Source organism: Cimex lectularius, unplaced genomic scaffold (assembly GCF_000648675.2).
Source record: "Cimex lectularius strain Harlan isolate CLEC.00 unplaced genomic scaffold, Clec_2.1 scaffold174, whole genome shotgun sequence".
NCBI lineage: Eukaryota > Metazoa > Arthropoda > Insecta > Hemiptera > Cimicidae > Cimex > Cimex lectularius.
The window spans coordinates 1,519,277-1,537,744 of record NW_019392881.1 but is presented as its reverse complement, the minus strand read 5'-3'; the positions used below and the strand labels follow the sequence as shown (position 1 = coordinate 1,537,744).

The window sequence follows — 18,468 nt, the reverse complement described above, 5'->3', positions numbered from 1 at the left end:
TAAAAAATTCATTTATGCACATTATAAATGAAATAAAGGCTAAAATGTAAAAACCGCAATGGCCAAGATCATCAGGCAGGTTTGCTAATATTTCTCTTTGAAGTCCTGGGTTCGATTCCTAGCTTTGCTCTTTTTGGAATCTCTATTCTATAGCATATATTTACTTATTACTGCCCTGTCAATGCATTATATTTTTAATACTGATTTTCTTTGTAAATACTAAATTTACAAAATTGCACATATACTAATACATCGTACATACAAAACTAATAGAAAAAAAAATAATGCTTGCTACAGGGATTTAAATCGTTTAGATAAACGATTAAAGATAAACAGGTATAACAAATGTTAGAGAAAGAGCGATTACCATATCCATCGTATCACAGGTGTGTCCTATTCTCGTCATTGTAAGAGCATTCATCTATTATTTACCAGCTCGAATTATCAGGGGTATAACGAATTAATATTGTCGGTTTACTATTTAACTTCTTTTCTCCCGAGATTTGATTGTCTTTTTTGGAATATTATAAATAAATAACAAATGGCAAAGCAGGCATACATAATTACGTAATTTATATTTGAATTTATGAAAATTAAACTAATTTAAATTTTCATATTGTTAATTATTTATGAATGAAATATTGGTCAAGTATGAGTAGAAACATGAAAACGGAAAGAATTGGAATGTTGTTTTTTGGGCCCACCATCTGGTCCATGTTTTTAGCCCTTTTGATACTGTTGAAAGGGCTGGCCCTGTTAATGGTCTTTATCCAGATACGGGGGCCAATCTCGATTGTCTGTACGGAAACGTTAACATTGAAACTTCGCTTTCACTACCATCACCGATAAAACTGGCGGCGGGACGTGCGATCCCGATGACAGTCGGATCCTGCTCATTCCTTTAACCTCGAGGTAGTTTCCAACTTTTATAACTCGTTAATGGGTTGTTCGGGCCGGGAGGTTACGCGGGTTAAATTTCGTGCTGGATCGCAAAGTAGTAAAATCCATGGGTAATTTATGCAAACGAACAGCCCATAAATGCAGTGACACTTAGGGTGGGTATGTGCATTCCTTTAGAAAGTTTTGTAATAAAATTATTCAAAGATTATCTTGGGGTGTTTGCCTGTAGGTCTGACCAACTTCAAGATGCATGGCGACAAAGAAAATAGAAAAGTATTACATTTTTATTATTTATATATTGGGTTGTCCGGAAAATAATGCAGGATTTTAAGTTTTCATTAAAAAAAATCTATATAAAATATTCTGTTTACGTTTACAGGATTANATTTTGATTAAAGAACATTGCTTTAAAGTAACTAGTTTCTTTTTTTTTGTTTAATACCAAAATCCTGCATTATTTTCCGGACAACCCAATATATATATAAATTTATATCTTTTGGAATATTATAAATAAATAACAAATGGCAAAGCAGGCATACGTAATTTATATTTGAATTTATTAAAATTAAACTAATTTAAATGTTAATATTGTTAATTATTTATGAATGAAATATTGGTCAAGTATGAGTTTTTTTTCAACTCCTATATCACTTGTACTACAAGTACTGGATTTCAACTTACACATCAGACTCACTCAATTGAGCCGAGCCTTGTAAATTTTGAAGACAGTAAAAAATTAGGGTAAAAATGGTAATATTTAGTCTCAATTCAACTAATCTAAAAGCTGTCAGATTTTATATAATTAATAAATTAGTAAAAGCTCTTTTATTGTGAAGCTTTCAAAGAAAGATTTTTAAATTCCCAAAAGTTATTACAATTACAATTTTTGGTATGATAAAACTGGTCTGTTTCTGATGGATAGGACTGTGGTTATGGCGTCAGACAATTGGACATAATTAATTTATTTTTCGACCTAAAAGTGTAATTTTTATTATTTCCTGGGATTTATTTAAAGGCATTGAATTAGTTAAAAAATTATGTCTTAGACGTGATGATCCACCAGTTGTGTGTAATATTGGTGCTTTTAAATCAGGGACGTGGTCCAAGAATTACAATTATTGCACTATCGCCAAGTTTTCGGCATTTAGTTGTTAAATATGTACATATAGGTAAACTATATAGTACCTGACAAAACCAAACAATTAAGAAATTATACATATTTTAATGGTATTTATTTATTTAATGACACTATCTATTTAGAAGAGTACGTGAAAAAAAGAAAAACAGGTTTTAATAATATACCTAAATATAAAAATTTAAGAACTGACCTAGCACCTAGAGCTCTGATTAAGGCATACAAAATGGCGAAAGCCTGGTAGTTGTGCAATAATTGTCGTTCTTGGACCGTATTCCTGATCTCAAAACATCAATATTACACACAGATGGCGGATCATCACGACTATCATCACTCTACAGGGTGACTTCCGATAAGTGTCGAAAATTTCAGGTGTTTCTACTCACCATATGCAACAAAAAACTTCCTAAAAACCCGTCCAAATCTCAGTAGTAAATAAGTAATTTCAGGTTTTGGGTTTTTTTTCATCAACTCAATGCTGGTGGCTATTTCGTTCCAAACTTTGCACCCTCGTAAAAGAGTGAAAGAACCAATTTCACTCAGCCTCTGATGAAGTAGTTGGAAGGTGCGATCTGCTGGAACGTCTCAATGTGGAAAACGAGCTTAGTATTCTTCCCTTGCAGCAGTAGCATTACCGTTGCAGTAACCGTAAATGATATTCATATCAGCAAGATGTACATTAGGAAACAAGAGCATAATTTAAATCACCAACCTGAGGAAGTTGTCAGCTGATAACATAAAGCAAACTGATTGAATTGAACATTAAAGAACTGACACGAAACTTAAGGGCCCCTCCCTTTATCGATACCAGTTTTTTTTTCGACAAAATGAAATATTTTTGGGTCTTGCAGAAGCGCAATCCGAAAAGGTGGATATGTCGCTGGAAGAAAATTGAATTTTGAGAACTTTTGAGGGAATTTGCAAAATTCCAGGAGTATGTAGTTAGTTATTAACAGGTACCAATCCAACATTTAAAAAAAAAATCTGAAATTCAATATTTTTGTTTTTTTTGTGAATTTTTGGTACAGAATTTCAATTCATTCTTTTTCAATTCTGCAATGTAAATAGGTTTCCTTACTGCAAAGTTAACGTTCTTTCAGATGGCACAAACCAGATTTTTCTAGTCAGTAATTCTGAAGTTTATAAGCAATTTATTGGACCTAGGTCGAAAAATTAGAAAACACCCAAATCCTTAAATTATTTCTTTACCATTGAGATTTGGACAGGGGTTTATAGGAAGTTTTTTGTTGAATATGGTGAGTAGAAACACCTGCAATTTTCGACACTTATCGTCAGTCACATTGTATAATTTTTTAGCTAATTTCCAATAAATAAAACCTAGACAATAATAACAATTACACATTTAGGTCGAGAAGGAAATTAATTATGTCCAATTGTCCGCATATTTTGGTTTTGTTTAGAAGCGTTTCAATGTAGTTTCTTTTGTATAAACCTAACGGTAGAGTATACACATATCTGGCCAAGACTGGAGGCATTTCAACATAATCAGCTGTTTGATCAAATATTTACCGGCATAGACTTCGTTCGTCGACCTCCCACATTCAACAATTAGAATTACGTTTGTGTTAACTTTTCTATGTCTAGACAGACTGATTGACGATCTGCAGAGTTAACCCGGGCAATGGGATATTATTTTGATGGAAATATTCCGAGTGTACAAATAGGTGAAATGATTGAAACGTTATATAAGCGAGTGTGTCTCCTTGGCAACGATCAATAAACGGAGCAGTGCGACAATACTGTTCATTTCAAAACAAATTCATTCGACTTGGCCGGGTTTCCGCGTAGGAGCCGGGTTGGACGGTGAAGCCGTATCTAAACAAAAGCGGAGAAGAAAAATTTTTTTTTCTTAACTGAGGAAAAGTTGTCAAAAAAGTGTTTAACAATATCTACAGATGAAACTTTTATTTAACTGACAACAATCGCATAGAGTGTATAAATAAGTTTTCCCTCGAGTAGAAACTTTTCAATTACGAAACGTTTATATTATTGGACATGTTATGAATATTCAATTCAAAACAGATTAGCATTTCATAAATTTACAGAACATCTTTCAGTATTCTGATATATTCCATCATCTTTTTTCACTTTTTGTAAAGGATATGGTTCTACTCTGATTTATTTATTTTTTTTATTCGTTTTTTCGTTTATCATTTATCGTCTTTCAAACATTAAAAATTGTCACAAAAAATAAACAAATTTGTATATTTTATGGCGATTTTTTCTACAATACAAATCTTGAAAAAAAAGGCATTTCATAAAAATACCGAACATATTTCAGTATTCTCACATATTCCATTGTTTTTGTTCACTTTTTGTAATGGATATGGTTCTACTCACAGATTAATCATTTTTTTATTTCTACATGCTTTTTTTCAGTTTATTATTTCTATGTTTGTTATCTCTATTCCATCATCTTTCCAACATGAAAAATAGTCTCAAAAATGAATAAATTTAAATATTTTATGCCGATTTATCCCACAATACAAATCTTTTAAAAAAAAAGGCATTTTATAAAAGTACCGAACTTCTTCAGTATCCTGACATATTCCATTGTCTTTGTTCTCTTTTTGTAAAGGATATGGTTCTACTCAAAGATTTATTATTTTTATTTCTGTTCGTTTTTTCTCGTCTACTATTTCTATTTTTGTTTTCTCTATTCCATAATCTTTCCAACATAAAAAAATGGTCTCAAAAATGAATAAATTTATGTTATGATTTATTCTACAATACAAAAAAAAGAGTATTTCATAAATTTACAAAGCAACTTCCACTATTATGACATATTCCACCGTCTTCTTCACTTTGTGTAAAGGATATGGATCTACTCACAAATTTATTGTTTTTTATTTCTATTCGTTTTTTCCGTTTATTATTTATATTTTTACTATGTATATTCCACCCATGTCTTTCCAACATTAAAATCTTTTAACATTAAATTTTTTTAGATGTTTAGCAGTCATAATTGATCTATTTCATTAATTATAATTTTATCTAAATTATTGGTTGAGATGGAAAAGTGACGAGTGGGATTCGAACCAACTACGGCTCGTGGCGTATGAGCGACATTAAAAGTTGTCTCAAATAATGAAAAAATTTAAATATTTAATGCCGATGTATTCGACAATAAAAAATAAGGAATTTCTACAAATCTGGTACTTGAATTCATAAAGGATTATAGCTAAAACTGAAATTTCCCTTAAAGGAACACCTCTCTTGAACGGGCAGTTTGATCCCCAGAGTAGTCCCATTTGTTTCTTCACATTAAAATCTTCTTCAAAGCGGATACTCCCAATAACGGACGCGGAGAGCTTTTTGGACTATAATCTGACTCTAACACTCTCCCAAAAGCAGACATCAGCCTAACGAAAATGAACATTTTCTTCGAAACAACGTTTCTCCTATGTGTATTGTTCTCTTTCCAGTATCCTTTGTTGCTAGTTCCTAAATTTTGATTATGACACTTCGCAAACATGTTTATGTATGTGCTTTCTCACTTTGATTTCTGATTTGGACATGATACTCTCCCTGCGTTTGAGGAATCAATGGATGAATGAAATTTATTAATTTTTCTGAAATTAAAGAAAAATTAATATAATTAAATTGACTGAATGTGAAAAACTTAGAGCGCGAGACTGTTGTCCATCAGAAAGACTCATTTTAAACAGTAGCGCTTAGGGAATTGACTTAACAATGTAAATTCAGTCGAAAATTACACTGTAAAAAAAACCTTTTTCTCATACCTTCGTAAATTTGAAGTAATATTTTTAAATTCTTTCTTGTCTAATAAATCACCTTTTGCATGTAAATATGAATTTAAATATTGATTACGGCCTATCTTGAAATACTAAACATATTTTTTCACTCTTCTCCCAAAATAAACCTCGTATAGCGGACAATATTGCTTTCCCCGCGAGCGTCCGTTGTAGGGACGTTTCACCGTAGTGGTATAAGTTGAAGTAAATCACCTAACTCAAAATGGAAAAATGGAAATAAAAGTAGCAATAATAAGAATTTTCCGAACAATTAATAATTAAAGTCTCATCCTGTGTGACGTTAAAGGTTGAGTATAAAAACAAAGCTTTCTTATGTAGCAAAAGGATCAAATAATATTGTTGGGAAATATAACATTCAATCGTAATAATATTTCCAATACCCCTGTGTTGTCAATTTTTCAAAATTTTTTCTGTCAAATTAAATAACTAGATAGAGAATAGACGACCTTTTGCCTGCAAAAAGTCAGATAAGGTTTATTTTTTAAAAGATTGTTGTATTTTTAGGATCGATAGAGCAATCGCAACTCGGACTATCAGTGCCTTGATGGCATGGTGACGTCAGTTTGTTCAATTTGAATTGCACTTATTTCAATGGGGCAGACAGCAATTTCTAAACATGTTTAAATTGGCCCACAATGACCTTTTGTATGCAAAAAGCCCGAGAACGTGTTATTTTTGGAGATGCCACATGCCCATTTTTAAAATTGGATTGATAACTTTAGACACCGTTGTACTTAGAAACTTAGAATTGGTCTGTTATGAATCGTTTTGAAAAATTTATGCTTAACATTGAACACCAGCCTAAAGAATAATTGTTTTTCTTAATTTTTCGTAAGTAGTTTGGTCTTTTTCAATAATTTTGGCATGAAAAATAAGTTTTGTTGATGAAAAGACAAATCTTTTTAAAAAATATACATTCCATCGTTGTTTGAACATACAACATACATAGTATTTTTCACTTTCTGGCTAGTGGTTAATGATTACGAAGTGCAAATGTCAGGCAAACACATTTTGTTGTTACAAGCACACAACTTACAAATACAACAATTGTTATTTTAAAATCCATTATTGTTATGTTTAACATTTTGTCACCGCTATTTATTACTATTTATACTTATATTTTTGGCAGAACAAGTGTTATTGTTGAACTGGAGAAACTCTGGTAATTTATCAAAATTGAAGACTTTGAAATATAAGGGTTTTATTTTTATGTTTACTTTTATTCTATTTTTTCTTCCTTGCTAAATTTGAAAAAAACCATCTGACCACTATGAAGCATTTAAAAAAGTAAAGTTAAGTTGTACAGGCTGTCTTTATTTTTCACTTTTCCTTTGGTTTTCTAGAAAGGCTGTCCTTTGGAAGTTCATTAAAGTTTTAATGGTCCGTACACAACAAATCCGTAAACAACAAATACATATAATAAAATAAAATAAAAAGTAGAGAAATCGTTTGATCAGCTATGGATGCTTAGGAAGAGTAAAGTTCAGGTTTAAAAGGACTCCAATCCAAATACCTCTGATATCCAGAAAAATAAAAGACAAGATAAATTTAGATAGATCATTTAAGAAGAAAACAAAACTATGAAGTTAAGAAACTTCTAAACTCTATTAACTAATTAGATTTTAATAAAAAATATATATACAATTTTTCTACAAATGTTGTTATTTTTAACATTATTCTATGTTATTATATTTGTAGATATATTTGGAAGTAAAATTTTAAAAAAGCTGGAGATATACTTGAAGCTAAATTTGAAAAACTACCAGATCAGTCATGGATGATTAGGAAGAGTGAAGTTCAGGTTTAACTTTGCAGAGGACGTTTAACCCAAGGACCCTGCTTAATGTTCACTTTTCCGTTGGTTTTCTAGAAAGGCTGTCTTTTTGGAAGGTCATTAAAGTTTTAGAAATATTAGTAGTCAGTATTTAAAACTAAAATAGAAACGACCAAAATTAACAATGATGAAAGACAAGATAAATATGGATCGTGTGGTGACCCAGAGGAACCACACCACAGACGGCCCTAACCAGGGCCTCATCACCGCCCCTCTCTCACCTATCCCCCCCAGGGTTCTGCCCATGGAGGGCGTCCGCATCCACCGGGAGTAGGGGAAGGAAGATGTATCCGGAAAAGGCGGAGAGAGGGGGCTATTCGTTTTCCTAACCGGAAGGTGGCTGGACGGTGGAACAGAAAAGAAAAAAGGCGGATTACCAAGGAAGAGGACAGAGAGGAAGAACGGAGGAAGTCACCCGGACGGGACCAGCCGAGGACACTGGACCACCTCGGGCAAGGTAGGAAGGCTTCATTTTCTTTGCTCGCCCCCCTATCTCCGGAGAGTTTTTCATTTGATTTTAATATATATATTCGAATGTAAAAGGTAACCATCTGAAAATAAAAATCTTGTTTCCCTACTGGAGGAACTTTTTCACAATCCCGAACCCGGCCTTGCTCCCCAGCTCCTGACTCTAAAATTCGCTACAGGGGAGAAATGGAGGCACCGGCGAGATAATTTCTGTTGCTTATATTTTAAAGGAAAATAGGTGTTATTTTATTTTATTTCATTACTATTACAGCAGGGTTTTTCTTTTGTTATTTTGGCGTGTTTTTCGTTGTTTTTCTTTTCTCTTTTTTCCCTATTCCGTCGGATATTTAGATTGCTTTCGGGCCTTCACGCTGCGTGCTCAAGCCAGATCGTGCAGACCTATTCCTGTGGACTGACGTCATGACCTCGAGGAGGAGAGGAGCTAGGTCAAGTGCGACCAGCGCGGACAAGGATGAGCTTGCCGACCCCGGAAATCACTCCCCGGACCGCGAGAGTTCGACACCGGTTGGGCAACCGGAACACACCCAGAATCCGGATGACAGGGTTCTTACCGTCGCCGATCTTAGGAAACTGCTCGATCCTCAGAACCCCGCCTCCCCACTGTATGAAACTACGACGCAGGTAGCCCGGCTCTCGGCTTTCTTCGAGGAACTGGCAATCAAGGGCCAGGATGTGAGAGACCCGCCGCCGGCACAGCCGACTGTAAGGAGACGGAGGAGAACTACCGGTAAGGCCCAGAAGGGAATGGAAGCCAGGGAACCTCCCACAGAACCCGACCCGGCGACGTCTGGGTACCGACGGACTTAGAGGTGGAGGAGGTTCGGCCAACCATGGCCTCACGGAGTGTTACGGCGGTCGGAGCCCCTTCTCGGCGGAGAGGACCCAGAGGAATGTGTTCGACCTTCCACCCCCTCAGGCCCCGTCGACACACCCGGCATTTACAGTGCCGACATTGCCGCCGTCCTTTCAGCCGCCTTTTGTATCGTCGTTGAGGGAAACCGCCATTCACGAGTTGGGCAAAATGGAGAAGTTGCCCCAGACAGTCGTCGAGTTGGTTCAGGCGATGCCCCCCCGGCTGCTGAACCCGGCGACCCGTTCAGGATTTTTGATTTCCTAACGAGGATTTGGCAAATCGCCCTGCAATCACTTAGACAAGTCCTGTTCCACATAGCGGTAAAGTCAGGCGGTTCGGAAGGCCAAATCCTCCGTGGGATAGCCGGAAGCCCGCATCTCAGTTGGGAGACCCTCCGCAGAGCCCTCGTCGACGACCTCCTATCTGCGCGGGCGAGAATGACCCTAATGATCGAGAAAATTTACCGAGTGCAGGCGGAGGACGAACGGTTCAGCGACTACGTCGATGGCTTAGTGAGGGCGGCATACGCACTAAAGTGCGTGTCGCCTGCGGATGTGATTGAGCTCGCTGTTACACAGGCTAACGCCTTTACTCGAACGTGTTTCTGTTTCCCGTCAGGCGAGCCCCCACGGGATTTGGAAGGATTGTACGAGCTCGTATGGAGGGTTGAGAGAGCCGCAATGACCCATAGGGGAAATGCGGCCCTCCGGCAGAATGATGAATTCGGAGAATACCTTCGCCGGAGAATCCCGAAGGCCGATCACCATTACCAGCCGGCACCCGCTCCCAGATATCCGAGATACCAAGAAAGGTGGAACCAGACTAACCGGCGGGCGGATTTCCCACGGAGAGAACCTTATGATGGCCGATGGCAGGTTCGCTAGGCCCCAAGGCCACTAAGGTCACAGCAGCCATGGAAAGGGCAAAACGAGGGCGCAACGGGTCGTAAATGGAGTAGCCCACCTAGAAAATCCAATGACCACCGAGTGCACGTTCTCCAAGCCTCAGAAGGATCGGGGTCGAGCTCCGAGAAAAGCGGGTCAGAGGAATACCGGCCCAAAAGGCGTTCCCGTGGTCGCCGTAATCGCCGACGAAAGTCCACTGAGGTGAGGACCTCAAAGAGAAGCCGTGGCCAGCAGACTTGGCCGCCGAAGTGGGAAGCTTTAGCCGAACCAGGGTACCAGCTGGTCCAAGTGCCCATAGGCTCCGTCCAACTGGGAGAATCAAAAAACCCGCCGTTCGGGGGTCAGCCAGGTCTGTGCCCCCACACAGTTTTACTGAAACAATAAGTCCTGAGTAACATGGAAAAAAAGATAGCAGCGAAGTTGGCATACCGATACTCGGAGCCGTACCGGATCTCTCGAGTCATTTCCGACGTAACCTACGAGGTCTCCTTGGTCAGCGATCCCACCCGCAAGACTTCAGCCCATACGATGAGTTTAGGGCAAGGGGAATAGAGCAGATTTTGACTTTCATTCCTTTCTCTTACGACTGTCAATTTTATTTTAGTAAGCCTATGAGGAAGTTTTTCTTTTTTTTCTTAGTTATTTAAGTTTTTCTTTAATCTGTCTAGTAGTATGATCGTTAAATTTGTTTTTGTTTGTCCCGGAACAGCCATATCGCAATAGCTGCTGAATCGCGGATAGGAAAACTGAGTACCAAAATGAACTAGTTACGCTTGGGGTTTCCCTCGTGCCTACGAGCGGTCGCCTCGGGTAGCCCCTTTCCCAATCCTTTCATCACACCGTTTCTCATCTGCCTCCAGTGGGTACACCAGAATTTACACACAAAAAAAATATATAAATAAAAAAATAAAAAAACATAAATTAAAAAACAATTAATTAATTAAAAAAATAATAAAATAAAAAATTCACTTAAAAAATGAAAAAAACTCATTTTGAAAAATAACAAAAGGTTACGTTTGAATAATTTAATTTAAAAAGAAATAAATAAAAAGAATATACACTCCTCCCGGATAATGCAATATCATTTAGGGGTAGACGAGAAAGAGATTGAGCCTCCCTACTAATCTAACTCGGACATCCGAGCCAATTATATTTCGCAGACGCTCACCTATCTAGGCACCAAGGAGGACTGCATAACCGGAGCCGACACACAAGGGTCTCAGCCTGATTCCACGGATTTTACACACACCTCCCACATCAGCCTCAGCCGTCGCAGTTGGATATCAGATAAAATCCGGGTCATCGCAGGACAGACCAAAGACGTCGACGGATTCCAAGATGGGTATCTACGGCGTTGGAATCGAAGATCCTTCCGACATCGGCAGCGAAACGGAAGTGGCCAAGCAGGAGGAAGAAGCCCTTTCGTGCCGAAATCTAGGATTTCGCCAAACCGAAGGGGGAGAGAGTCTGTGGTGACCCAGAGGAACTACCACAGACGGCCCTATCCAGGGCCTCATTACCGCCCCTCTCTCACCTATCCCCCCAGGGTTCTGCCCATGGAGGGCGTCCGCATCCACCGGGAGTAGGGGAAGGAAGATGTATCCGGAAAAGGCGGAGAGAGGGGGCTATTCGTTTTCCTAACCGGAAGGTGGCTGGACGGTGGAACAGAAAAGAAAAAAGGCGGATTACCAAGGAAGAGGACAGAGAGGAAGAACGGAGGAAGTCACCCGGACGGGACCAGCCGAGGACACTGGACCACCTCGGGCAAGGTAGGAAGGCTTCATTTTCTTTGCTCGCCCCTCTATCTCCGGAGAGTTTTTCATTTGATTTTAATATATATATATATAAACGAATGTAAAAGGTAACCATCTGAAAATAAAAATCTTGTTTTCCTACTGGAGGAACTTTTTCATAATCCCGAACCCGACCTTGCTCCCCAGCTCTTGACTCTAAAATTCGCTACAATCGTTTGCTAAAAAACCAATATATACAAGATTTTGTTAATGAAACAACAACAACAACAAATACATATAATAAAATAAACTTTAAAGTAGTGAAACCATCTGCTAGGGTTTATTAGAAAGAGAAAGGTACAGTCTTAACTTTGTACAGGACCTCTAGTTAATGAGCGTTTTTTTTTAAAGGTTATTGTAATTGTAGACAAAAATATTGGTCGACAAACTATTCGGATTTTGGGATAACAATTTACAAAGCGACGAATACATATTTGAGGCTAAATTAGAGTCTATCAATACAGACAAGGCCAAAAGAAAAGTAGATAGTTACATCATTCGGCAAAAAAACAAAAGAATTACATTTTACATTGATAGAGGTTGTAATAGAGACCTAACCTTGAAACTATAGAAACCATTTAATCAGCTATGGATAATTAACACGAAAATGTTCAGTGTAGTCTAGAGTCGTTTTGTATATTTGATTTTTCTGTCTTTTTGTATTACGTTTTGTTGTTCGGGTTTTGGAATACAAAATTGAGGAACAACTTATACATTGAAACTAAACTAGAGGCTATCAATACAGAAAAAATGTTAGATCTTTCTTAAAAAACAGTACAATAAAGGATTTCGTTGATAGTGGTTGTAACAAATCAAACTTGAAACTAAAGAAACCATCTACAGCATTTCCAAGTCCTTCTGAACCTGTCTTAAGTTAAGTGTAACTTTGTACAATTCAATTGTTACTCGTTTTAATCCAATTGTACCCGTTTCCAATTCGATTGTTACCCTTGAAAACTTTTTGTCCGACCGCGGTAGCCGAGTGGTTAGCATGAGAGACTCTCACGCCGCGGTCGTCGGTTCGATTCCCACCGTCGCCTCTGGCCCTTTTTTCCCGATAACCCCCAATTTGAACACATAAGAATTCGTACTATGGCTAATATGCAAGATCATAAGGCCAATAAAAAAAATAAAAAATAAAAAAAAACGTACCTTGAATCAGTACCGTATGTCAATTGTTGACTAAAACATTTAAATTAAACGTTTGTTAATGTTCAGTTGAAACTTGAAAATGGAAAAATCTCACAGCTTGTTATTGATGAAAATGAAGTGTTAAGTCAGACTAAGCTAGAGCTATAAGCCTAGCCTAAGAACCATTTTTTCTCACTTTGCAATTTTTTTCTCTCTTCGGCTGCATTATCGAGGATAATAGAATGCGCTTTTTTTCTAATCCTTCTTCGGCTCTTTCTTAAGGACAAAAGCACCATGGAAAGGAAAAGAGGGTAGATATGAAAAAAGAGGGCCCACAGGTTTTAATTGCTTCTTAACGATTCTACCAGTCACCCCGTTATTTTACCCTCACTTTATACGTCTTGTAATCGTCCGATAAATTTTATGAAAGGGGTGCGGTCATAGTTTCCCGAGGAATTTCAAATTCAATTACAACCTGCAAAATAGCAGGCCGTGCTATTAAGCCATTAGAAAAACAAATGACTACCGGCACATAAATATTAAACGATTTACATAAACGGTCATTTGTTAGAAAAGAGGGGCTTACCTTGTTTTGACATGGTTGACTTTTCCCGAAACGCCTGCTCACTCCAGATGTTGCTAAGAATCAATTTCAGACCTAGAATGAATCATTTACAAATTAAATTACTTTTAATAAAATTAGGAATAGATTTTTAAAAATCACTAAGCGTATAAATTTTAGTTAAGAAATAATCTGGAGTTGCTTAAGAGTCTTATTAAATTCTTTAATAGCTGCTGTCTTATCTGCTGTCATGAGCTTGGATGTTCTGTCAATTAAATATTCCTCTCAGCCCCAATACAAGATTTAAATTTTTATCTCAATAAAAAAGATCAAATTGACTTTAGAAACAAGATTTATTTAGAATGGACGTTTCTGCAGCAGCTGTCTAAAAATGTGTTCTGTTTTACTTAAATATTCTTAGTGTTCACATAACGTCTGAGGTCGAAGAAATACCATAAACGAATTAAAATAAAATGGAATTGTCATAAAATTACTAAACTTGATATTTCATTTGAAATACAGGGCAAATTTAAAAAGTTTAATTTCTGCCCCCTCCCATTTTTTGGAAAAACCTCGAGACACGTAAACGTTTATTTCTTCTTTAATTTTTGATAAACCAAAAAGTTTTGGTTTATCAAAAAACGCACATTGATCAATATCTTGCCATTTGAAATAGATAAGTTACTATCGGTATCCCGCCACCCTAGAGAGTTCGATCCAAAAGGTTTTGTGTCAAAGAAAAAGTAGTTAGAAAATAAAAATTATTATTTATTATACGTATACTATAAGTCGAACAACGTAAAAACAAAATTCAAATAATTATTCATTTTATAGGTAAGGTCTTAAGTCTTAACCTTCGGCTGGGTTCGAATCCCGCTCGTGACACTAACGTTTTCATCTCAACCAAGACCTTACATAAAAAGAATAATTAATTGAAAGAAATAATTTGGTCAATTAGACCACACTAAACAAAATGGATGTAAAAACAAAACTTTTCTAAGCTGGGAAAATTATAAATTGTTCAGTGGTCTAATGGAAACTAGTTTGCTGTTGTGAAAAACCAAAGATTATTTCGAAAAAATTGTTTACTTATTTTACTTGTACCCTATACATATTAATACATATTATATACGTGATCACAAAACTTTTTCCATTGGCCATTTGAAACCAGCCAATGCTGGCTTCAGTTGTAGACAGGGAAGTCGCGAGGCCATCGTCGATTAAGGCGTCATGGCCAGTTCTCGGGATGGGAATGTGTAGAAAGGGCTCGAGCAGTTGGATTAGGATGGACGATTTGTTAGTGTGAATTTTTTTTTATTCAAGCATAGATGAGTTAGTTGACGAAAGGAATGTTGAGATCGTTGTGGATTGCAAGGAGCTTTGCACTGATTTGTTTGAGGACTTTGGATAGCTAAAATTAGATAGCTTGGAAGAACCCCACAGTTCTACTCACTATGTCCAAAGTGGTTGTAGTAAAAGTAGGCTAGTTTAGTGTTGACGGTCAAGACGGATTTGGGTCCTAGAAGTCTTCGTAGATGGCCAAGTGTTCTGAATAGTTTTCGTCTCTTAAGTCTTGTGGGGTGATTCTATGCCAGTCTGCTGTCTATGTATAGTCCTAAATATCTGACTTGCATGGAAATCCATATCTCTTTATGGTTGATTTACAGTGGAAGGCGACACTGTTTTTTCAATGTCAACGTACACTGAGTACAGTTTTCTTCATTCAGCCTTGTCCTCCACTTTTCCACCAGTCTTCTATAAGCTCAAGGTGATCTTGGATGTTGGATGCTTATCGATGTTTGGATATTCAAGAAAAAAATATTTTCTTGAAGATTCGAGGATAATGAACTCGACAACCTTTTCTTTCTATTCCTCCTATTTTTCTACTATGCATTTCGGTAGCGGTGTCGTAGAGATAAAAAGAGTGAGATGTTTATAAACTCCCCAAAGGTCATTACAACATTGCTGCAGGATTTAATTTAAAATGTTTTGTTATTGTAATATAAATAAATTTTATTACTCTTTATTGTACCGATGGAGAAAGAAGCCGGGAAGATGGCCCCGAATTGCATACCGGAAAAATAAAAGGAATAGAAAAGAAAAGTTTGTCGAGTTCATTACCCTCGCCACGAAAACCTCTTCTCTACATAAATCGAAGAAAACACACACATACATACGTTTTATGTATCTTTTTATATTTTGTATGAAAAGTTTTGTCATAGTTTCTTCTAGAAACACCTATCCTAATAAATTTTTTGTTTTGAAAGGATGAGTTATATTTACATTATCTTTAATATTTCGTACCCCAAATTAGCTAATATCTTTATTCCCAGATCTTTGAACCTTTAGCTTATTAATAGATGTATTAATTCTATGAAAAACAATTTTTATTGGTCAGTAATCTACATTATGTGATTAAACGATAGCTGTTTTTTGTTTGCAGCATTGCATTCAGCTAATTAATAACGACAAACTTATGAATTTGCTTGGCATACTCCTAAAAAAGAGAGACATGAGATCTCGATAAAACCTATCTGCAATTGATAATTTGGATATTTTAAGTTTGTTTGTCATGTCATTAAAATGGTAGTTATTGATCGCATTTTTGGTAAGATTTTAATTTAAAAAAGCCTAATTCAGAAAGAGATTACACTTTACCACATTGGGGTAAATAGATAAAAAAAGTCAGTGTCACGAGCGGGATTCGAACCCACGACCTTCGGCTAGATACTCCGCTACTCTGCCACTTGAGCTATCGTGACTTCGATCACCTCGGGCACTAACTTCCCATCTCAACCCCACCTTTTGAATTTTCCCTCCTTTTTGCCATTTTTCAAATGTCGTGTAATCGGATTGGATTCTCGGCGACAAATGAAATGGCCACGGAGAGCTTTAGTGAAGTGTACTTCATTTCAATTGATGAATTCAATATTAATTAATTCAATAATAAAGTAGAGAGAAAAGTCAGAAAGCTTACTAAATTTCATGCCAAATTTCATAAATTCCGTATTTTGTATCGTTTTTTTCTCTTCGGCCAATAACTGATCTTACTCAAGACTAATTCACCGAAATACCTTGGCTGCAGTTCCTAACCTCCTTTTCCAACCTGGGTTGGGACCAGCCACAGCGGAGTTAACAATTAATCATGACTATTGCTATCTGGGAATAAAAAGGTTAAATAGCAAATCAAAGGAATTTAGGAACTAACGCTGTTTATTTTTCGTTTCCAGACTATTGTTGGGACAAGTCCTTTCTTAACTGGGTTAAACATTTACTAAAAACTCAAATTTCAATTTCTTAAATCTCAAACTTCCATTTCTTATAAAAAGGAAGAAAAAAAATTCATGAAAATATTACAACTGTTCGAAATGTCCACCCTGTTGAAATATGCAAGCCCCCGATCGCCTCAACCGTTCATCGCACACAGCACGGCCTACGGCTTCCCTTTCAAGATAATGAGAAGCTTCTACAACTCTTTTCCTCAGTTCCTCACGACTAGTGATGGGTTTCAAATCCCTACCGTAAAAACTTATGTAAAATATTTGCAGTAGAAGGCAAAATAATGTGGTTTCGACCTAACGTCTCAATTCATACTTTTTTCCTTTATAGAACCGCAAAGGAAAAAAAAATGGGATGGGTGCATTAGCTTGGACACCCTGTATATTGTGGTTGCGCAAGTATGGCCTTTTGTGGAACGTTAATGAAATTAAGGTTTTATTATTAACTATGGTTTTTAGAGTAATAAAATTACCATTTGCCAGAAAAATATCGCACTTTTGTGTGTTTTTATTGGACAATGTTATGCGCAACGGTTGACGCGGCGACTCATCACTGAACCAAGAGTACTTACAATTTTTTTTCTTTTAAAACCACAACCATGGGATTGATAGGACCTGAGCTGGTGCGAACCTCTGTTACAAAGCAATGATTTTCAACGGTTGTCAGGGGACCGATTCTTTCTTAATTTATTTTCTCTCTTTCCCTCAATTTCTTACTATTCTTCTCATCCATGCACTCTATCTATTCATTTATCTACCTACCTATATATCAGCCATAAACCAGAATTAAATTTTTCACAGTGCGATAACTAAATAAACGTTAATCATGACACTGCTGGCTGTTTGTTCCTTTGAAAAACAACTGTTTTGAACAAGAGTATAATTTATTCGTTTTAAATAATAACTGCCTTCGTCCGTCAAGCATTAATGATCTTTATCAATTTGCTATGATCTGGCTGATGACCCACTTCGAGCGGGTCAGAACAAATAATTTAATTTGTTGAAATGAAATGAAGCCAATTGGGGGAAATTGTTGTTTTCGGTTAGAGATCTGCCAGAGATAAAGATACAAAAGATTGAATCCTTTTCTTCACCACAAGCACACATGCACGCACAATTCACAGACACACAATTAAGCAAACTCACATACTATGTACTATGTTTATGTCTCCCTACACTCTCTATTTCTATCTCTGCCTTTATACCTGTCTTTGTCTATTTTTCTTTCTCCGCCTTTTTAATTTTTATCCCTGGGCATTTTGTGATAACAAATGTTCATGTTTAAGATATCAGGTAAAAGTAGTAATAAAAATATACGACTACATAGAAAATTCTAATAAATTTCTTGGCCCTAAACCAGTAATTTATCAATTTAATTTAATGATTTAATAGCAAACGGTTTTTGCAGAGTAACGATTCTGTTTTTACATAAAAATAACCTGACTGAGTTTTTCTTTTGCGGGCTTTTTATATTCTTTAGTAATGTTTTAAACTGAAGAAATTTTCAAAGCATTTTGATTTACACCGAAACACAGCCTTCGGAATTAAAGTAAATTAAAGGAAATCATGGTTCGGCACATTAGACGAAAGTTTAAATGATAAAGGGAGAATCCTTGCAAATCCAAATGATAAGGTAAAAAATCACGGTGAAAATATTTGTTTGAATTGTTTAAACAACATTTTCGTACATAAAAATTAACTCAAGCAAATCAACGAAAGTGTTTTTAAAAGGAACTTTTATTTAACTAACTAAATAGAACGGTTGAGACGTTCTACTTCTTCGTACAGTCA

The 18,468-nt window shown here is 36.5% G+C and overlaps 1 protein-coding gene across 2 annotated transcripts in view; it reads left to right on the top strand.

Moving 5' to 3' along the window:
- Positions 1-18,468, top strand: part of LOC106665058 (leucine-rich repeat-containing protein 4-like) — a 58,249-nt gene that overhangs the window by 17,054 nt on the left and 22,727 nt on the right. The window contains exon 1 of one of the 2 annotated variants that reach the window (XM_024229014.1): positions 10,985-11,682. The exons of the other annotated variant lie outside the window; for it this stretch is intronic. The gene's annotated coding sequence lies outside the window, so the exon portion shown is untranslated. Of the gene's footprint in view, positions 1-10,984; positions 11,683-18,468 lie in introns of those variants that run through there. 2 annotated transcript variants of the gene reach the window in all.